Raw genomic sequence first — 23149 nt, forward strand, 5'->3', positions numbered from 1 at the left:
GGCTAAATGAAAAACATAATTACACTTCTAAATCCCAGCACAAAGAAGGGACCTGTGATGTCCCAGCTTCGGCATACCTTGAGGCTTATATGTTTTATTGGCTTGGATTCCACCTTCCCGTTGCTCCCTTTTGTTGTGTCAAATTGTTATCCTTCCTTAAACTAATTATTTTGGATTCTCAGGAAATAGCAAATCCTAAACGCATGATGTTTCTAAGCAAAGGAAGGAAAGCCAGAGGGATACACAAGTGCACTTGACTTCGATGTATCTTTCTGTCTGGCTCTCTCAAATCCCCCTTCAGTGGGGGGGGGTCCTCTAATGCAGGGGGCTTCCCAATCTTGGGTCCTCAGATGTTGTGGGACAAGGACTCCCCGTCTACCTAGCCACATCTTCTCCTTCCACCAAGGGATGTGCAAAACATTGTGACATTGAAACATTTAGACTCGAAATGGGCCATTCTGAGTTTGAAACAAAACACCCTTTAAATAAATAGCCTGTTTCAAGCTCGGAACAAAAAACCTTCATTACTATTTGAGACATTTCGACGTTTTGAGCACCATTTTGGAGGAGGCCTGTTTTTCCCTTGCTGATTGGAAGCCAGTGCCAGAAAACCAATCAATCCTATGGGGGTTTGGGGGAGAGTTTAAAAATGTGTTTAAAATCACCTGCTTGCCCATTTCTAAAAAAACACATCTAAAAAAGGACACTGTAGAACTGGAAAAGGTGCAGAAGAGGACAACCAAAATGATCAGGGGCCTAGAGCACCTTTCTTATGAGGCAAGGCTACAACACCTGGGGCTTTTTAGTTTAGAAAAAAGACGACTGCAGGGAGACATGACAGAGGTCTATAAAATCATGCATGGTGTGGAGAAAGTGGATAGAGAGAAATTCTTCTCCCTCTCACATAGTACTAGAACCAGGGGTCATCCCATGAAATGGATTGCCAGGAAGTCTCGGACCAACAAACAGAAGTACTTTGCACACAACACATAATCAACTTGTGGAATTCTCTGCCACGAGATGTGAGTGAAAGCAACAGTCAACCTGAAGTTCTCCCGCTCTTGTTAGATTAAACTCAACTTACTTCTTGGATCTCCTGCTGGCATAGGTTTCTCTTGATTTTGATGGTTGATACCTTCCCAAAGTAGGAACATAGGAAGCTGCCATATACTGAGTCGGAGCATAGGTCCATCTAGCTCAGTATTGTCTACACAGACTGGCAGCGGCTTCTCCAAGGCTGCAGGCAGAAGTCTCTCTCTCAGCCCTCTCTTGGAGATGCTGCCAGGGAGGGAAACTGGAACCTTCTGCTCTTCCCAGAGCGGCTCCATCCCGAGGCGAATATCTTCCAGTGCTCACACTTCTAGTCTCCCATTCATATGCAACCAGGGCGGACCCTGCTTAGCTAAGGGGACCATTCATGCTTGCTACCACAAGACCAGCTCTCCCCTCTGGTGGTTCACAAGAGCCTTGAAGGCAGCTTAGGGCAAATTATACAGATATACTATATATCACAATTCTAGAATGCCACACATTAGATTTTGGAATTGCAGTCGCAATTGGATTATTTCTAAACAGAAAGTAAAGGATTGCTTTTACACTGACTCCTTAAGGGAAAGGGGAATTAATATGTTAATTGATTATTGCATTTCAGCATGTGCGCACAGACTTATCTCCATCCCAAGTGCTTGTAAACCACCTTTCTCATCCAGCCTGATTAGTTTTTGCTAAGCCTAAAGTAAAGTCTGTTACAGTTCAGACTGTGTCATAAGTCATGATTCTTTGGAACCAACTCTGCTAACATTAAAATCAAAACAAACATGAACATCTACAAACATAAATAGCAGAAAAATTTCCCAAAAATATTCAGCAAAGGCTGGGGAAAACATTCCTAAACATTTCCAACGGAGTAGCCTTCACTAACTTCCTGCAAGCCAACACAAAGCATATTCCCTTATCCAACTGTTGGACTTCTCGAGGGAAGGGAATCCTGGAGGGTATCAACACAGGAAAGGGAGGGACTATCCCACATGCCAACCAACACGACAGACAAATCCAGAACTTCAGGCAGGGCCTCTGGCATGTGATAACTGGAGAGGCCCAAGTGGAAGGTGGGTACCAGTTGCGGGCGAGTAACAGCAGGAGGGAGGGCATGCCCTCAACTCCTGCCTGTGGCTTCCAGCGGCATCTGGTGGGCCACTGTGCAAAATGGGATGCTGGACTAGATGGGCTTTTGGCCTGATCCAGCAGGGCTGTTCTTGTGTAAGGTGGTGTCCTCTGAGATATCCTGAAACCCAAGCATTTAGCATTTTGGGCATGAAAACCAGCATTTTAAATGGTATCCAGTAACTAACTGGGGCCAGTTCTTAGAGAACTAGGACTCTCAAGAACAGCCCTGCTGGATGAGGCCCAAGGTCCATCTAGTCCAGCATCCTGTTTCACACAGTGGCCCATCAGACGCCTCTGAGAAGCCCACAGGCAAGAGGCAAGGGCACGCCCTCTCTCCTGCTGCTGCTGCTCCCCTGCAACTGGGATTGAGAGGCATCGTGCCTCTGAAGCTGGAGGTGGCCTATAGCCCTCAGACTAGTAGCCACTGATGGACCTGTCCTCCATGAATTTGTCTAAGCCCTTCTTAAAGCCATCCAGCCTGGTGGCTGCCACCACATCTTGTGGCAGAGAATTCTTCATCATCTCTTTTAACACTCTTTCTACTACGTTTGGCCAAAGTTGTAAAAGAGATCAGTCCTCCTCCTGTTTACCAGTTGCATCTCTTTTTTTAAAAGTACCCTCATCCATCATACTTCATGCAGATGAGCTTAAATTGAGCAGAGGCACCTTTTAAAGTGGCAGCTGTCTCACACTTAGCAGGGGCAGGGGGGGAGTAACTGTCTTTCTCAGACTCCCACCAGCAACTGTTGCTGATGTCAAACTTGTCTTCCTTTTTAGCTTGTGAGCCCTGTTGGACAGAGAAGCATCTTTTTCTGTGTAAATTGGTTTGATCACTATTTGCTGAAAAGTAGTAAAAGTGTTATTAATAGACAAGGTCTCCCGGAGCTGAGTTACCTGTGCCTGCCTGCCTGGTCTGCAGAATTTCAGATGGCAGGTCAAAGCTTACAGCAGGGGTTGATGGGAGTTGTAGTCCAACAGTATCTGGGGGCCCAAGGTTGGGAACAGGACCTTGGCTTACAGGACTGAATTCTTTGCCATTCAGTCCATTTGAAGACAGAAAGCTAGCATGTCCGGGTTCTGCCATAGCCTTCTTCCAGGTGTGCTAGGTTTCTACACAGAAGGACTCTTTGGATAAGGGAGCACTTGCAGGCTGAAGCCACACAGCCCAGAAATGGATTTGCCCACTTCTGCGAAAATGAGGCCTTGGATGCATGCTTGAAACGCAGTATTTTGAGAGGGACAGCAGACTCATCAATTTGGCATACTTAAGGGCCCTTTTGGCTATAAACATTGTCAGAAATGTGTCTGGTTATTATCACTTTGACACAACGCTGGCATAAGGCAGCCAGCCAGGACATCAAATTATCATAGATCTGAGAAGTGGCTGTGAAAGGTTTGTTAAATATGCCAAATTCTCAAATCAATTCAGGTCTTCTTTCTCTGTCTTTGAAGATCTGACAACCCCATTCAGACAGTATTTCTCGGGACTTCTGAAAGTCCAAGTGAAGGATGTCAGTTTCTCTCCAAGTGTGACAGGAGCAGATCAGCCTGTCAGTCACCAACGGGAAAGGAAAGCAGCCAGAGGAAGCCACTCCCTGCTGCAAGAACCAACGCTCTTTCATTTCTGGTGCCACCGAACTTTAGAACGGGCAAGAAGGAAGAACAGAAATACCCTGGGGGCAGGGGTGTGCACGAACCGCTCAACCCCAAACCGATTCGCCTCGGACCAGGCTGGTTCGGCAGCTCGGGGTAAGCATAGGCAGGGCCAAAAGTAGGCAGGTCCAACCCCGAGACAAGTTAAAAAGGAGTGGGAGGGCAATCTTCAGTCTGTAAAGTTGTTTACTGGTCTCAACCAAAAATCATTCATATCAGCACTGGGCAGCTGGTGATTTATTGCCAAATCCCCCCCTTGGCAGGCTGCAGATAAAGGAATAATGGCCTTAGACTGGTTAACGGTAGGTGTGTCAGTGTGGAGAATAGCACTGCCCCCTCTTCCTAAAGGCCCCATGCCTCTTCTTCCCCTCAGTAGCTCCATCCCGTCTTCTAACAGCATTGCCTCCGTTTCTCCCCCTCCTTGCAATCTCAGCCCTCTCCTCCTCACCCCAAGCAGGGCTAGGCTAACAGGACCACCTGAATTGGGCGGGGGGAGGTTTGGATTCTTGAGCACCTATTGGCAGTTTCACTGCATTTTCAAGTTCCACACTGCTTGAAAATACTACATGGTATTGCCGTGGGGAAATCCTTGATTAACAAGCAGAAGGTTGCCGGTTCAAATACCCGCTGGAACTATATCGGGCAGCAGCGATCTAGGAAGACGCTGAAAGGCATCATCTCATACTGCGTGGGAGGAGGCAATGGGAAACCCCTCCTGCATTCTACCGAAGACAACCACAGGGCTCTGTGGGCGCCAGGAGTCGAAATTGACTTAACAGCTCACTTTACCTTGATTTGCCCTCACCCACACATACAGAGCCCACTGGTTTCCTTTATTCTCACAAATACATACTTTTTTAAAAGCAAGCTTTTTCTCTCTAACACACACACACACACACACACACACACACACACACACACCATTTCTGATATGTGTGCATAGGATTGCAGCCTAAGGACATAACAGTTACTTGGGAGTAAGCCCTCATGAGTTTATGAAGGCTTTACTTGGAAACGGTGTAGAATTGGCTGCAATTCCACGCAACATTTACTTTACCGGATTCAAAAATTAAGCCATATAGATCACAGACCTGACCAAAGAACTTATGCTGAAGACCTCTGGGCCGGTTAGGTTGCTCATAAACAGAAGGTAATCTCAGAATTCTTAGAAATTAGAAACCAGTGTTTCTGTATTAAAGACCCACATTTCAGACAGGTCCAGTTAGTAATTCCAGTTAAAATACCATGTTTCATTAGGAAACAACCCCCCCCCCGAGAGGCAGGCTTGGACTGGCCCACAGGGCATATTCGTGGTGCACCCCACCTGTGGGGCGTCTATGCACCCCACTGTACTTGGCAGCAGTGAATACTCCCTTAATTACTCATTCTGCTCAAAGCCCGGCGCCCTCCCCACATACATCCCACCACCCTCTCAGTGCCCCCCCCAGTCCGGCTTTGCCGAGGGGTGAGAGAGTAAGAGAAAGATGAGGAAGCTACAGTAGCAACAGGCTTCTCTTCAAGCCCCAGAACAAGGAAGAAGAAAGGAGAAAGCGGTTTGTTTGTTTGTTTGTTTGTTATGGGAAGAACTTCCCAGAGGAAGTGCCAGCCCACCATATCCCATCTGCTTCCCACCCCCTTTTCTATATCTCTGTATCTCTCCATGTTACTAAGATTTGCTAGTGAAAATTTATAACTGGGGGGGGGGCAGGGGGAGAAAATGGAAAGAGAAAAGCTCAGAGCAAACGCTGGAGAGATCCAATGCCTTCTGAGGGCTCCTACCATTTCTGAGCTCCGTTTGCTTGCAGGCTGCATGACACCATTTTGTACAAACCACAACCCTGTTTCACAGAAGATGGACCACCACCGTGTGCTCGCTCTGGTAACAGAGGGGTCTTCCCACTCCCTTGCAGCCCTGTTCAAGCACTCTGCCTGCCCCCAGGTGCTCCTGATTAGCAATCAATGAAATCCATCCCAGCTGAGCCTTTCCTTCTTGGCTGAGGCTCCTGGAGGACCAGCCCACCTTGTGACAACCAACAGAAAGCCAACTAGGAACAGAGGAAGCGGCCATATACTGAGTCAGGCCATTGGTCTATCTTGCTCAGTATTGTCTTCACAGACTGGCAGCGGCTTCTCCAAGGTTGCAGGCAGGAATCTCTCTCAGCCCTATCCTGGAGATGCTGCCAGGGAGGGAACACAGACCCTTCTGCTTTTCCCAGAGCAGCCCCATCTGCTGAGGGGAATATCTTCCAGTGCTCACAAATCAAGCCTCCCATTCAAATGCAACCAGGGAAAACCCTGCTTAGCTAAGGGGACAAGTCATGCTGGCTACCACAAGACCAGATCTCCTAGCCAATTATTGTCTAGGAGGCTTTTGGGGATTCCTGGGGAGGGAATGCTTATGCTAATGTTGTCCATCAAGGGCACAGAGCCTGGAGTCCCCCAATATCCACACAAACTGCAGGTCCTGAAGAGAGAGAGGATGCATGCATTACTGAATGCAAAAGGATGCCTGCAACATAGGGGAGTAACATGGCAGCTGCAGATGGAGATCTTTGGGGGGGGGGCTGTGCCCACCAGGGGTGTAGCTATAATTGAGCAGATGTGTTCCAAGAATCCGGGGCCCCCAGCTTCCCCCCTCCCCATTTTCTGCATTATCTCCCTCACTTTGAGGGTCCGCTAGGGAGAGGGGCAAACACGGGCCCCCTCTGCCCTAGCTACACCCCTGGAGCCCAGTCCAGAAGGAAGCACGTGACCAGGTCTGGAGGCCAAAGTTCCCCACGCCACCCGCCTGCCCAGTGCTGCTGTTGCCCACTCCTTGGCTCCCTTGCCTTACTGAGTAGTAGCAAGTCCCTACTCACGAGAAGGCCTTGCTTCAGGCCTTCAGGAATCCTTGAGGGCTACCATAGCACGAGTGTCCCTCTGCCATGGGCGAGCTGGTGACAGCAGCCAGCTCCCGGATGCTTCCTCAGCAGGGTAGCTGCCCTCCTCTCTCCACTCAGAGCTCCGCTTTCTTCTCTCTTCCCCTGTTACAATGAACTTTACTCCTGCAAATCTGGGGGCCTCTCGGAGTGAGGGAGATCATGAAGAAAATAGGGAGGGATGGAGCTGGTGGGCCCTCAGGAGTTCGTTGGCCCCTGAACCACCACTTGGATCAAGTTTCTGGGTCTACTGAAATGCACTCCGCTGCCTATTCAGATCACTGGGGAAGGCCCAGTTGTGATTCCCACCAGCTCATTTGGAGGCAACCCAAAAGCCGGCCTTCTCTAGCGGGGCGGAGGTATAATTGAGCGGATGGGTTCCAAGAGCCTGGGCCCCCGAGCTCCTGAGGGCCCGCCAGCTCCACCCCTCTCTATTTTCTTTATCTCCCTCACTCTCAGGGGCCACCGGGAAGAGGGGTGAACATGGGCCCCCTCTCCCTTAACTATGCCTCTGTTCTCTAGGGCTGCCCCATGGCTCCTCCTCCCAACTGAAATCCAAACCTCCCCATCTTGAGTTGTTTTTAAACCACTTTTGAAAACACAACTGTTTTATCAGGCTTTTCGTTTATGGTGTTTTAAAGTTTTAATGACGATCATTTCTTTTTATATGATTTTTAGGTTCTGGTTGCTGCTGTTTGGTTTAAATTGTAAACCGCCCCAAGATTTTTTAAAGGGCAGTATAAATAGATACTGCTGCGCCAACCATGCAATACAGCCTGAAGCTATTCCCCTTGCAAGATCTCCACCAATGCTGGAAAAATCCACTTGACTGGAACACACACACACAACACACACAGAGAGCGAGAGAGAGCACACACGAGTGCACTTCATTCATATAAAGGCAGAGAGAAATGCCAATTCCTGCCTGGTGACTAATTCTCACACATTTATTATTCCACTCAATTAGAACTGCACTAATCATTCGGTGGCATTCCATCCCTTCACACCTAGGCAGCAGGAGGTGTGAAATCCTCTGCGTTGGCCATGACTAAGCTACGAAATCTGCCATCTTGTGCCTTGCTCTGCATGACACTCACTTTGAAGAGCATGCAGCCCATGGAAGGAGAAGAAAGAAAGAAAGGAACCGCCTGTGCTTCTCGCTGTGCAGAGGGTCTGCCTCTCTGCATGTTTTCCATTGCACACACTTTAGAACCGAAAATCTAGTCTGGTGTCTATGGGCCACCTCCAGCCTCAGAGGCAGGATGCCTCTGAATCCCACTTGCAGGGGAGCAACAGCAGGAGAGAGGGCATGCATACACCTCTTGCCTGTGGGCTTCCCAGAGGCATCTGGTGGGCCACTGTGAGAAACAGGATGCTGGACTAGATGGGCCACCTTGGGTCTGATCCAGCAGGGCTATTTTAATGTTTTGTTCTAAAATAAATTGATCCTGAAAATTTGCCTCAGAATTCTTCTATGCCAAGGGGTTCCCAGCCTGTGGTCCTCCAGATATTGCTGGACTACATCTGCGGACTACAGACTGTGGCTGGGGATGATGGGAGTTGTAGTCAAGCCACAGGTTGGGAACCCATGTTCTATGGCAATTCTTGGTCTTCTCCAGTTCTCTCTGTGCACTCAAATATGGGCTGAGTACTCCTGAAACACTTTGAATCTATTTCTGACACACAACAGTCCTATTCACATGTTAACGTTCAACACTCGTACGAGTGCAGTCAGGTACGGACTGACACCAAGCCATCTTATGCTGGTCTAACTAACGCTTTATTCCAAAGCAACTCCATTTTTCTCCTTATCCTTTCCCTCCATTTTCTTTCTGACCCCCACCCCCCACAGTATTCCCCCTGGGACAAACATCCAAACAACAAAACACAAACGATAACTAGATAGACTACAACGGAGCCTGTCCCCAGTTACACTTTTAACAATGTACAGATGTCTATACATTCATATGACATAATGTCTGAATAGGCCTAATGACCCATTTATTTTTATTCATTCATTCATTCAATCAATCAATTTCTATACCGCCCTTCCAAAAATGGCTCAGGGCAGTTTACACACAGAAACAACAAATGAATAAGATGGACATCATTTCTATGCAGGCTTGGTAGAGTCTGGAGTCATCTGGTTCCCCCCATTCCAAAACTGTCTCCATCACCAACTTTGGCAGGGTGGGGGGAGAGAAACAGCAAGGCCCCCTCAGACGGCAGGGTTGGGACCAATGGCCCTTGGCTTTCACAAGCCCCTAATAGTCTATGGAGGGACCATTCCACTGGGTCATCATGTAACCTCATTGCATACGAAGGTTTTGCTACCTAAACCTGCTTTATTTTCCCTCTTCCCTCCTCACTCCTTTTGTACCTCCAGGCTACTATTTTATACTGTGGTAAACCACCCTGATTGCTGCAGCAGAAAGCACAAATATATCTGGGCGCTGATATGAGTCAGCACTTGAAGACTGACAAACAATGGCACTTCGTGTTTGACAATACAGGCAGTATACTAACAGCTATATTCGTACATTTATTTATTTATTTATTTAATAAGTTTGGAAACCGCCCACTACCAAAGACTCTAGGTGGTTTACAGCATAAAACAAACCAAGAATTTAACAGTTAAAACATACAAGAATCCGGTTAAAATATCCATAAAAACACAACAGGGCGCTTTCCGGACTAGCTCCTGGAACAGCAGAAAAAGGCCTCCGTTTGGGCAAGTTGCATTTGGAACGTCAACAGCAGGGGGAGCAGTCCTGCAGCAACTAACAACCCGGGAAAAACCAGCAACTTTTTCATGCTGGATGTACGATGTCCTTGCTCTATATCGCTGCGATTAAATTTGAAACAAGGCATTGGAAATGTGAACGTCAGGCTGCAGGGTGACATAGGGACTGTGGTGTCACGATGCAGGAAGTGTGGAAGTGTTTCTCTGTTATATCCATCAGAGAAATAACATGCAATAGAATTTAGTACCTGGGAGTACTGAATAGACAACATGCAATGATGATAATATTTATCAGTATGTGATAGTTGGCAGCTTATTAGGAAGTCTGAATGCCAGATCTGTGGGCAAATCACTCTCTCTCACTGTTGCTTTCCATCAATATTGAGAGGTAGACTGCTTCTTAAGCTGGAAGTAGCATATAGTCGTCTCAGCAGTGGTGACTGATAAAGCAGGTCGGCCAACTTGGGGAGAGCATTCCAGGAACAGGCCACCGCACACAAGAATTCCTCTCCTCAGTCACCACCTGCATCACATCAGACAGCACAGATGACCACCAAACACAATGCAAGTCCACGGGCAGGTTACTAGGGGAGTATACAGTCCTTTGGGTACCAAGCCATCCTCTCTCCAGCTTGTGCTGTTCTTCGCTGTGCCTTGGTCTTTTGTTTGGGGTTGTCATCCCTAGAACTGAGCTCCTTTTATTATTCTTTAAAATGGTAATTTGGACGAGACTCTCTTTATTGCTGCTTTGTCCGCTGCTTTGGTAATAACCCTTTCCTGCTGGGTGATGCCAACTTTAGGACAGAGATTAATCGCCTGTGAGGGGGTCAGCTGGAGCTTTTTCAGATGGTGACTTTACCTTGAGAGGGTGGGGGTGTGCATTCACACATCAGCCAGATTTACCCCAAAGCCCATGCAATATTTCAGAGAGCATGTCACACACGAATTGGGGTTTCCCCTCCATATTGGAACCTAGCCCGATTTATGTCTGGGGTTAAAAAAAAAACAAAACCCTTTTTGCATCAGAGTATCCATTATGCCCTGAACCCGTAGTAAAGCTTGCTGTCTGAAAAGCCTCCAGGTGCAGCAAAATATACTTCCAGTCCAGTGTTCCCTCTAACAGAGATTCCCAGATGTTGTTGACTACAACTCCCAAGCAAAATCCCCAAGCAAAAGCTATTACAGTTGGGGATTCTGGGAGTTGTAGTCAACAACATCTGGGTATCCCTGTTAGAGGGAACACTGTACCAGTCCCTGGGTGTTCAGCATGGCCCATCGGAAGACAAATTGGCCATCCCTAGAACAAAAGCGTGTCAGGAGAGACAGAGGAGAAGGTGTGGTCCTGGGGGACAAAACAACAACAGTCTTCTGGCACCTTAAAGACCAACACGTTATTGTAGCACAGACGGATTTGTTAGCCTTTAAAGTGCCACAAGACACTGTTGTTTCTGCTGTTACAAGTCAGTATAGCTCCTCCTCTGGAAATTGGTTCTATCCGAGATTCTCTTCCTTCCTCTCTTTGCTGTTTTCCCTCTTTTTCCGCCGTCCCATCTCTGTCATTTCATTCTCCTCCACAGCTAATTTAATCTTGACATTTCTAGAGCTCAAGGAAATAAATAAGATGCCGTTCACATTTCGATTTGGTGGATGGCTGGGTGAATCCCTTGCTCTCTTTGAGGATCGTCACTGGGTACTATTACAACATTTCAGGGGAAAGCAAAGAGGCTCTTGATACTTTCCCACCAGGCGGTCTAAAAGCCTCAGGACTCAGAGATTTTTATAGCAATACTGGCCAAAAGGTCAATAATAAGGGGGTCAAAATAGCAAGATGCTCAGCTTGCAATCCTCAACTGTATTGCAAGTCATAGGAACATAGGAAGCTGCCATATACTGAGTCAGACCCTTGGTCCATCTCGCTCAGTATTGTCTACCCAGACTGGCAGCAGCTTCTGCAAGGTTGCAGGCAGGACTCTCTCTCTCTCTCTCTCTCTCTCTCTCTCTCAGCCCTATCTTGGAAATGCTGCCAGGGAGGGAACCTGGAGGAACCTAGATGCTCTGCCCAGAGCGGCTCCCCTAAAGGGAATATCTTCCAGTGCTCACACATCTAGTCTCTCATTCAAATGCAACCAGGGCAGACCCTGCTTAGCCTTGGGGCTTAGCCTTGGGGCTATATTTTAACGAAAGGCGGTATAAAAATGCAAAAATAAATAAAAATAAATAAATAAAATAAAGGGACAAGTCATGCTGGCTACCACAAGACCAGCTCTCCTTCCAGCTCCCTTGTCAAGAAATTCTTTGTCAATAAAGCCCGTGCTCATTAGCACAAGCACATGTACCAATATTGGACTGGTGTGGTGAACTTTCATCAGACTAGATCTCTTAAAGTGATTGGCTGCTGGTAGTCGATAGGGTAGACTTGTCCCCTTAGCTAAGCAGGGTCCACTCTGGTTGCATATGAATGGGAGACTAGAAATGTGAACACTGTAAGCTGTTCCCCTAAGGGGATGGAGCCACACTGGGAAGAGCATCTAGGTCCCAAGTTCCCTCCCTGGCAGCATCTTTCCAAGATAGGGCTGAGAGAGATTCCCGCCTGCAACCTTGGAGAAGCTGCTGCCAGTCTGTGTAGACAATACTGAGCTAGATGGACCAATGGTCTGACTCAGTATATGGCAGCTTCCTATGTTCCTATGGGTGGGATCAACCATGTAACTAAAGGAGAAAGGAGAAAGCAGCAGAGGCAGGCAGGAGAAACAAAGATGAGCAGGGGAAGGGATCTAACCCAAACTGCTACGTTAGACCCCCAATTTTTAAATTTTTTTAGAGAATGTTTAAAGCAGCAGTGCCCACGCCAAAGTAGCCAATTGCCATGGAGGTCGGTGGTCTCGGGACTTTCCCACATTATCTTCCATGTCCCAAGACAATTCTGCATCTTTTCTTGCCCACTAAACTGAAGCTCTGTCAATGCTATTTTCTCACCAGGCAGCTATAAAACATTTTACAGAGCTATCCTGTTTGTGATCACTGATCAGCAGCAACATAAAAAGCATGTTAGCCCATTGATTTGGGGGCATTAATTGCAAGATGGAAAACTCTGGCTGCATTTGTGCCTCCCGAGGAAGGAAAAAACAAACACATTAAGGCTTTGAAACTGATTTCTGAAAATGCTCTGATGTTCTCCACGGAGCACCTTCTCCAGTTCCTGAAAGGGTTTATACATCACTTCCCCCTCAATGTGCACTGCGCCTTTTCTGTGATAATCTCATTCTGTGGGTGGCAGCTAAATGGCAAAGCTTAGGATTTTAGAGCTGGATGGGGCCTTGGAAGTTGTCTAGTCCACCTCACCCCGCTCAGTGCAGGAAACTGCTCCAGCATCCTTAACAGATGCTTGTGTAGTCCCTGCTTGGAAACTTCCAGCAAAGGAGAGCCCACCATGGCATGAGGCAGACTGTTCCACTGTCAAATAACTCTTACAGTCAGGGAATGCCTCCTAATGTCTAGTCTGAATCTGCTTCCTCATTGGTTCAAATGCTGCCGGGGCGGCCCTTCGATGAGGTGAGAAAACTGCCTCAGGCAGCAGGTTCTTGGGACAACACCCAGGTGGCAGGTTCTTCTGCCCTCTGCTTTGTTTTTGTGTTTTTAAAACCCCTGCTAACTTGGCAAAAAGGCACCTTTTAACGTGGTGATTCTCAGGGGAGAGTAACTGGCCTTATCCACCCCCAGCACAGGACCTCCAGTGACTGTTGCTGGTGTTTATCTTATGTTGCTTTTTAGATTGTGAGCCTTTTGGGGACAGGGAGCCATCTTATTTATTATTTCTCTGTGTAAACTGCCCTGAGCCATTTTTGGAAGGGCGGTATAGAAACTGAATGAATGAATGAATGAATGAATGAATGAATGTATGGAGGGGGCAAAAGGGGAGGAGGGGCACACAAGAGGACTGGCATTTGACTCTGTCTCAGACACCCAGGGGCCTTGAGCCACCACTGCATCCTCAGGACCAACAGAGAACAAGTCAGTTCCATGCTCTAGGTGGCAGAACCTCCGGTATTTGAAGAGCTGCCATATGCAAGGGCTCATAAGAACATCAGAACAGCCCTGCTGGATCAGGCCCAAGGAGGCCCATCTAGTCCAGCATCCTGTTTCGCACAGTGGCCCACCAGATGCTGCTGGAAGCTTACAGGCAGGAGTGGAGGGCACGCCCTCCTTCCTGCTGTTACTCCCCTGCAACTGGTACTCAGAGGCATCCTGCCTTGGAGGCTGGAGGTGGCCTGCAGCCCTCCAGCTAGTAGCTGTTGTAGACCTCTCCTCCATGGATTTCTCTAAAGCCCTCTTAAAACCATCCAAGTTAGTAGCCATCACCACATCCCATGGTAAAGAATTCCACAAGTTGATTATGCATTGTGTGAAAAAGTACTTCTGTTTGCTGGTCCTAAATTTCTTGGCAATCAATTTCATGGGATGACCCCTGGTTATGTGAGAGAATTCCCCCTCTTCTCCTACAGCAACCTTCACCCACAGCAGTCAGGGGTGATGGGCGTTGTAGTCCAGCAGCACCTGGGGACCCAGGCTGGAGAACCCCTATATGAGGGGGCCAGTCAATATGCAACATGATTGCTGCTTGAGTGCCCGCACTGCTCATTTATATCATGGAGGGGTCATTTACATCAAAAAAACATTTACATCAAAATAACATTTTACATCAACATAACATTTACATCAAAAAAACCCGGTACCTTCTGAATGGAACAAGAGCACCAACCGTTGGAGGAGAGACGGTCTTGTGATCACAAACATAAGAACGTAAGAACAGCCCTGCTGGATCAGGCCCAAGGAGGCCAATCCAGTCCAGCTTCCTGTTTCACACAGTGGCCCACCAGATGCCGCCGGGATCCTACAGGCGAGAGGCAGATGAGGGCATGCCCTCTCTCTTGCTGTTGCTTCCCTGAGCAACACCTTGCCTCTGAGGCTGGAGGTGGCCTATAGCCACCAGACTAGTAGCCATTGACAGACCTGTCCTCCATGCCTAAGCCCCCTTTAGAGCCATCCAGGCTAGTGGCCATCACCCCATCCCACGGCTGAGAATTCCTTGGTTTTCATTTGGGTGGGAGACTACATGTGAATGCTGCAAGATATTCCCGTTACGGGATAGGGCTGTACTTCAGTAGCAGAGCATCTGCCTGCTTTCCTGCAGAAGGTTCCAGGTTCCCTCCTTGGCAGCGCCTCCAGGAAGGACTGAGAGAAAGAGAGAGAGTCCTGCCTGAAACCCTAGACAGTCGCTTCCAGTCAGTTTTGAGTCGGCAGTGCTGAGCTTGATGGGCCAGTTTTCTGATTCAGTATAAGGCAGCTTCCTATGCTCCTAGAGTTAGCACTGCCGTGTGGGCACCACCCAACTATGCCTTCAACTTTAAGGTTTAAAGCACATAATAAAAACAAACCCAGCACTATTTAGATAAACAAAAATGTGAATCAGTGTTCACAAAGAGAATCCTTTGAGGAGCGTGCTGATTTGTGAGTGTTCCATTTCGTTACTAAAAGCAGCCGCTAGATATATAGTTTTCCCACCTGTCATCTCCCCCGTCCCCCCAACCCAAATAGAGCTTTCAGCCATTTCCAAGGGTCAAAGAGCAGGCTGCCAACCTATCCTTCCAGCATCCCCCTTTGCAGCAAAAAAAGCAAAATCAGAATTCACCGTTCCACTTTACAGCTCTGGCAATTTATAAATAAATCATCTGCACATCCTGATTGATGTCCCCTCGTAAATAATTAAGCTTTGACCTTATGTTATGGAGCTGTCTAAGTTTTCTTGCCCTGGGAACCCACATGCACTAAATTTTCACATGGCAGGAAGACGAGACAAAACAGGGGGTGTCAATATTCATTTATGCATTTGTTGTATTGAGTTTTATTTTACTCAACTCATTGACCGACTATTGATCAGGCATCTCTTCCCAAGACATCCTAGGCGTTTCATTGCTCAGAGTCATTTTCCCCCTTTGGAAACAGCCCTGTGAAACTAAGCCTTGTGCTTTTGGTTTCCAGGAATCAAACTTTATGCCTTGGATACATTTATAATTTCTTTTCTTTTCTTTTTAAATGCCCTTTGCTATGCAAGGAAGACCCAGCCAGCAACCCTCAGAATGGTGGTGTCATTCCTCGTTCCTGGACTAGGTAGCAGGTGTCAGCCAAAGTTTAATCTGGAAACCCATGAATTCAAAAGAGCTTATTCTCCGACACAGAGAGCTTTTCATGGCCTTCTCCTGGAATAAAGAGCAAATCCCACAGACATGAAGAGAATTGATGAGGAAGCCGTTGTCTGGCAAAATGAGATCCTTTCATCAGATGGCAGCATCACTAATAAACAACAAGGATTTGGCCAGGACCGTTCTAATTTGGGAGAGCTTCACCGAGGTCGCTGAGCCAGGGCACGTGAGGGTGTCACGAGGGAGCTGCAGGTGTGCCCTGAGAAATAAGCAGACTCAGTCACTAACAGCATCCACAGAGGAAGCTGCATCTCTGCACGAGACGGTCCTCTGGACTGCAGTCCTTCCAGCCAGCCTCCACTGTTGGTTGGTTGGTTGGTTGGTTGAACATATTTTTATACCGCCCCAAACTTACGTCTCTGGGCGGTTTACAACAAAAACAAAAAGTTAAATCATTAGTTAAAACAAATAAATGACAAATTAAAACCTTGGTTAAGATAAATGACAACAAAAAGTTAAAACATTATAAGAATTTAAAACCTTAAAACAATATTTTAAAATGAAGTTAAAACTATTAAAACGGTATTTAATTAAAAGCCTGGGTGAACAAATGTGTCTTTAAAGATTTTTTAAAAAGTTGTCAGAGATGGTGAAGCTCTTATTTCAGCAGGGAGTGTGTTCCAAAGCATCGGGGCAGCAACTGAGAAGGCCTGTCCCCGAGTAGCCACCAGACGAGCCAGTGGCAGCTGCAGATGGACCTCTCCTGGTGATGTCAATAGGTGGTGCAGTTCATGCCGAAGAAGACGTTCTCTTCAACACCCAGGGCCCACTAGCAGCTGATAACTGGGCTGTGGGTCTGCACTGAATATGGCTGGATCGTTCCATTTTCCCCAGCGCACACTCGCAGCTAAATGGCCTAACCCAGAGGAAGCTGCCCTTTTGCATCTCTTTAAGAACAGAAGAACAGCCCTGCGGGATCAGGCCCAAGGAGGCCCATCTAGTCCAGCATCCTGTTCCACACAGTGGCCCAGAAGATGCCACTGAGAAGCCCACAGGTAGGAGTTGAAAGCGGCCTGCCCTCTCTCCTGCTGTTACTCCCCTGCAACTGGTACTCAGAGGCATCCTGCCTCTGAGGCTGGAGATGGCCCACAGCCCCTCTCTTTATGAGTCACCGCTCTGGATTTGCCTTCCTCCCATTCAGAACTGCACCCAGATCAGAAACTCACACAGATATATGAAGGCTGGCTCTTCTGGTGGCAAGTCATTCTTATTCCAAGGGTGAACTTATTCCACAGTGAAGTGTGTTTTGAATATTCATTTGGGGAGAGAAAGAGAGTCCGACTAGGGGGGTTTGTTTTTGCTCCCCGTCCATTTGGAAATCTACGAGGCTGTTCTCACAAGCAGCCAAGAGCGGGCTAAGGCAGCGAACCCACCTACAGAACCAACCAGTTCACCGAGGTTAAGGGCACAAGAGCATGTCCTTAACTCAAGTTAACTACCTGTGTGCAAGCGCTGGCTGCTCCCAGCTGGTGCTGGCACAGGAGAAGGACAGTGTCCCGTCTAACAAGGATTCCCAGATATTGTTGACGACACCCAGCAATGGTCTTTGGCTGGGGATTCTGGGAATCGTAGTCAACAACATCTGGGAATCCCTATCAGAGGGGACACTGGAGCGGCTCCTGGCCATTGCTGGGGGGATTCCCACAATGCACCACACACTCATGTGGTGCATTGCACGATCTCCGGGGGTGGGGGGGGAGACACATTGTCCCAGCAGCCTCCTGAGCTCAGTGCTGAGGCATGCAGTGCTGCTTGTCTGGGAGCGTGGTTCGCACTCCCAACAGCAGAGCTCGGTCGTCCGGGGGGAAGATGAGTCAAAAGCACCCTCGCCGCCCGCTCTCAGCAATCGTGAGAATCACCCTTATAACTTTGCCTCCTTAGATTTTCAGCTTCTAGAGGGGAAATACAGCCACTGTTCCCTCTGTGCACGTGCTCACAAGTTTTCTGACATCCGCTCAGTTAATTTTAGATCCCACTCAGGTTGAATCCGGAAGGCCCCACTCTGGATTCATGTGCGCGCACACTGCCTTGATATTGCTGCCCAGAACAAAACTCACTCCGCACAGGGATGAAAAAAATTGGAGACCATTGGAGTGGACCCTATGAAGATAGCATAGATTTCCAGCTCCAGCAACCAGTGGAGGACAGACTTATTGCAGAATTAAGTGAAGAAAGATAGAAGAGCAAGAGCGGCACCTCAAGGGTGAGCAAAACAGAGAGTCTTGTAGCTTAAACCTTGAGGCTGTTTTGACTGCAACAGACCTACATGGCTGCTACCCTCTTTAGAAGTGGGATCCCTAAGTGCCTTGATCCTGCTGCCCCAAACAAAACTCATTCCGCACAGAGATGAAGAAAATTAGAGGCACCACTGAATGCAGCCTTCTTGACAAACAAGAGAATTCTTTTTTCTCCCTGCAAAACCACTAAATAAAGGTCAAGCCAGATGCTACTTTGAGCAAAACTTCAACCAAGCAACACAAGCTCAACTGCAGCTGCAGGAACCTGAGCTCGATCTGGAAAGTGGAACAGAGCGGGAAGCTTTCGCTCTCGGCCACGGCTACTGTCTGGATTACAGGCCGCCCAACGCTGCCTTGTGCCCCAGGGAGAGAATTCTAATTGGTGCCAACGTGAGCTTCCTGTCTGGGTCAAACGGCTGTGGGGAGCCCCAGTTCAGGCTGGGGTCGTGGTGAAGACTCAAGATTAAGGTCCCCCTTGCCCCATGAGGTGCTGCTGATCCAAGCTGGATCCCCACCACGCAGTGGCTGCTTAGCAAAGAGAAGAAGATGGAAGGCTGGTGGTCACGGGACTAGCTCAGGGCTGGACAACTTGGGCCCACCAGCTGTGGTTGGACTCCAGCTCCCATCATCCCCAGTCACAGTGGCCAAGAGTCAGGGATGATGGGGGTTGTAGTCCAGCAACAGCTGCAGGGCCAAGGTTCTGTAGCCCTGGACTAGTTTGACCTTTACATTCGCTGGATTCGTACATGAGCTGCCCTAAAGAAGGGCCTGAGGTATCCCTATAACTGGGGGCCAAGCTCCACCACGAGAACTCTACACAGGGGCAGCTGGAGGCACTGCAACACAAAATGTTGCCTTGCCCCATGTCCCTGGCGGGGGCCAGGCCACTTTCACACCCAACCCTTGCAGGCTTTGGAAGTGCCTAGGGAGAGGGGAAGGGCGCCAGCAGCCTCCCCGTCTCTCCTTGTCCTTCTTGCAAGGCATGTGAGGAAAGGCACTCCTCGCGAAGCTGGCAAGGGTCAGTTTGGTCCCGAAGAGCTGCTCCAGTGGCAGAGGGCAAATTTCCACCCTGCTCGAAACCCAAATAATCTGCCACCTAAGGCAACTGTCTCACCGTGCCCCATGAAAAGGCCCTCCCCGATGCTACACATTCCCCTCTGGTGACTTGTCTACATTCCGCACCAGTTTCGCACCTGAAGGAGGTATTTACTTTGCTAGTTAACAGCATGGTCAGACAGCATCCTTTCTGGAGCTCAGTGACAAGCGCAGTTCTCTTTTGAGGCTTGGCTTTGCACAAGACAGCAGTTTGAAGTGGGAGGCTAGCACGATGGCAGAGGGGATGTCTCTTCTAGGCTCTGGGTCATTTTCCCTCTGAAATTCACCCCCTACTCGGAAAAATATAGGAGGCAAGCAGCTTGAGGAAGTGAAAAGGGTTAAGAACGGTGTTCCCTGTAACAAGGATTCCCAGACATTGTTGACTACAGCTCCCATCATCCCCAGCCAAAGGACAGTGCAGCTGGGGATGCTGGGAATTGTAGTCAGGATTCACATCTGGGAATCCCTCTTACAGGAAGCACTGGTTAAAAAGTCCTTTCGTCCGCCCCATCTTACCGGTCTCCAACGTCAAACTGCAGACTCAGAGGCTGCATTGTGCAAAGGACCAAAAAATCTCCAAAAAGAGAAAAGAGAGAAGGAATCCCAGAGCAACACGCCATCCGTAGTTCCTCCCCTAGAGACAGCAAACACCCAACAGAAGTTCACTTTTCCAGTGCTGCTTCCTTACACATTTGGCACATCCACTCGCTACTCTTTTGGGCAGCCCAAATTTCCAACATCTCCCAGGGAAGCAGCAGAAAATGTAAAGTACAGATGTTGATCAATATTCAGGACACATTCAGAATCAGGTCTAGGGAGAAACTAAAGAAGAAATCAGCTTTTCTAGGATAGGCAGAGGTGGCATTATACCTAAAGGTCATCTAGTCTAACCCCCATTATACCCAAATACTATTATGGCAATTCCAGATCAGGGCAGTGTTTTATAGCTGCTCCTCTCATAAACACAAAGCAATCTTATGTATGTTTAACTAAGCTTTATTCAAAAACAACTCCATTTTTCTCCTCCTCCTCCTTTCCTTCCCTTTTCTTCCGAACACTACCCCACCCCCTCTCTCTACAGGATCCCCACTGGGACAAACCTCCAAACAACAAAACACAAAAGGTTACTAGATAGAATACAACATGCAGGAAAGAAGTTCGTGACCATATTAGGGTTATAGTAGTATTAAACTATGAATTAATATTTAAGGAAATAATCTTAGCAGAGTTTTCAGATGAAGGCTCTCCAATGAGTTTCCAGTGAAGCTTCACTGAGTGAACATCATTCGTTGCAATGAAAATGTGGGGTTGCAGGCATGGAAAGATTCAAGTACTCTGGAGGTTCGTGCAGAGCTCGTGCAGGTTACTGAGCTGGCAATAAATGAACTGAAGAAATATAAGGAATTATGGATTATATTGCAAATTAAACAGAAAGAGGAATGTGGCATTTTCAAGTTGCAAACTGAATATCTCTAATATCCTTTGTGTTTTTGCAGCATGCACACAGTGTTATGAGTGCTCTGGGCTGGATTTTATGGACTTGCTTCAATAAAGTATTTTTTAAGCAGAGATTTCACATGGATCCATTAAGGAATGGGTTCTCAAACTTGGATCCCCCGATGTTCCCAGGGGGTTATGGGAGGTGAGACCCAAAAACATTGGGGGACCCAAGTTTGAGAACCCCTGCATTAGTGTCATCTACCAAAAACAAAAGAAGTCACATCCAAACAAGTCAGTATAGAATAAGTCCAGCTCTCTTGTCTCTGTAAAATGAAGGTTGCAATCCAACACACAATAGTGTTCAAATAATCCCATTGAGCCACCTAATGGTGCAGTGGGGAAGTAACTTGCCTAGGGAGCAAGAGGTTGCTGGTTCGAATCCCCACTGGTATGCAGCAATATAGGAAGATGCGGAAAGGCATCATCTCATACTGCGCAGGAGGAGGCAATGGTCAACCCCTCCTGTATTCTACCATAGAAAACCACAGGGCTCTGTGGGCGCCAGGAGTTGACACCGACTCGACGGCACACTTTACTTTATCCACCTAATGACGCAGCAGGGAAATGACTTGACTAGCAAGCCAGAGGTTGCCGGTTCGAAACCCCACTGGTATGTTTGTTTCCCAGACTATGGGAAACACCTCTATCAGGCAGCAGCAATATAGGAAGATGCTGAAAGGCATCATCTCATACTGCATGGGAGGAGGCCATGGGAAACCCCTCCTGTATTCTGCCAAAGACAACCACAGGGCTCTGGGGCTCCAGGAGTCGACGCCGACTCAACAGCACACTTCACCTTTTTATGTATGTTTACTTGGAAGTCTGATCAATTTCAAAGGAGCTGACTCCAAAGCTATAATATTTTCAAAGCATTAAGGTCATGCTCCACAGCTGCAATCTTATGTCACTTACTTGGGAGTAAGCGCCATTAAACTCCTTGGGTCTTGCATCTGAGCAAGTGTGTATAGGATCAGGCTACGTGGCTCTATTCATACAAACTAAAAGGCAACTGAGTTTTCCCGCTGTTTCTTTGTGCAAATGTTGCTCAGGCAGGACGAAATGCAAAAGAGGACTCAATCACACACAACAACTCAAGTGCACATTTATATTCACATGGGAGACCAAGCTAAGGAAATGCCAGTTTAAGGCTCACATGTGAAAATGTCACCAAGTGACTAAGCAGGATGAGATCCAAATGAGTAAGGCAAGCACAGGGAGCCAAACACAAAACAGGAAAACACCCCAAATTTAAACTCGTCCTCCTTGAGCTCAGACATATTAAGAAGCATTCAACCAACTCGGAACATAAACACAGAATCTTTCCCTCAAGATCTCTCAAATAAAGTGATCTCAACTCTTCAGTATCAATCCACCTCACTCAACATTCCATCATCAGCTCTGGATCATGTGCAAATGTTCCAAGGAGGAAAAACACCTTGGAATCTGGGGTCAGCAGCTACATGCTTTAAAGCATACAATAGATTTGCTTTAAAAATAATGCCACTTGGTTCATCACAGAAAGAGGCTTGCCTCTTCTCTATGAAAGCCTGTGCTACAAGAGAGCTTTCTTTCCCTTATTTGGTTGCACTTAACAGGATGCAGGAAAGCCGGGACACACTTTCTGCAAAAAACCAAAACAAAACAAAACCCCACCCTGCTTATTAAGTGCAGCCAGATCTCCTAACAATTATTATGCTACATTGTTCTTTAAGGTGGGGGGCTACCGAAGATCGTTGAACTTCTGATGGGAAACCTCGCTGGCCTCAGTCTGTTCAACCAGAGTCCGGTATGCCAAGGGGGAGGGGAGGTCCCCTCTGTTAAATGTCCAAAGATGTTTGAAGTGGCAAAGCATGGGGGGGAGGGGAGGGGTGCTGCTGTGCTGGACCTATTTTTCACCCACTTCTTTTCTGCTCCAAATCACCCCCCCAAGTCACTGTTAGGAGTCTCACAGTGCGACGGGGGGGGGGGGAGCTTGGAGGAAATGATTTGAAGCCCAGTAGTGAGGCTGATGAGACCCTTTCCCCCTTCAGATATTTCTCAACTCCAAACCACCCTCTCCAGAGAAGCTTTTCCTCACCGGGGGTGGGAGATCAACCTACTATTCTGAATATTTATATGCCACTCTTCAACGAAAGTTCTCAAAACGGTTTACATTTTTTTTAAAAAAATAAATACATAAATAAAATGGCCCCCTGTCCCCAAAGGGCTCACAATCTAAAAAGAAAAAATAAGGCAAGTGTTTATGCCAGGCTGGATGGCTTTATTCATGCCCTCCACCAACAGCCACTGGAGGGTTGGATAAGGACAGTTTTATTTATTTATTTATTTATTTATTTATTTATTGTTAGGTTTATATACCACCTTTCATTAAAGACAATCCCAAGGCGGTTTACAAAAGTTAAAACACATATAATAAAAATGAGTCAAAAGTATTTAGCTAAAAATATAAAAACAAATCTGATATTAAAATATATAATATACAAACACAGAAAACTCTACATGGATAAAAGCACACAGAAGCAGCAATAAAACAATCATGTAATCAGTTGCTCTCCCCCTTGCGAAATACAAGAGAAT

The 23149-nt window shown here is 47.4% G+C and overlaps 1 protein-coding gene across 2 annotated transcripts in view; it reads right to left on the minus strand.

The window, feature by feature from the left end:
• CHST8 (carbohydrate sulfotransferase 8) overlaps positions 1–23149 on the minus strand; it is a 337093-nt gene that overhangs the window by 311020 nt on the left and 2924 nt on the right. The window contains exon 1 of one of the 2 annotated variants that reach the window (XM_053270561.1): positions 5599–5752. The exons of the other annotated variant lie outside the window; for it this stretch is intronic. The gene's annotated coding sequence lies outside the window, so the exon portion shown is untranslated. Of the gene's footprint in view, positions 1–5598; positions 5753–23149 lie in introns of those variants that run through there. 2 annotated transcript variants of the gene reach the window in all.

This window comes from Hemicordylus capensis, chromosome 9 (assembly GCF_027244095.1).
Source record: "Hemicordylus capensis ecotype Gifberg chromosome 9, rHemCap1.1.pri, whole genome shotgun sequence".
NCBI classification, from domain to species: Eukaryota; Metazoa; Chordata; class Lepidosauria; order Squamata; family Cordylidae; genus Hemicordylus; species Hemicordylus capensis.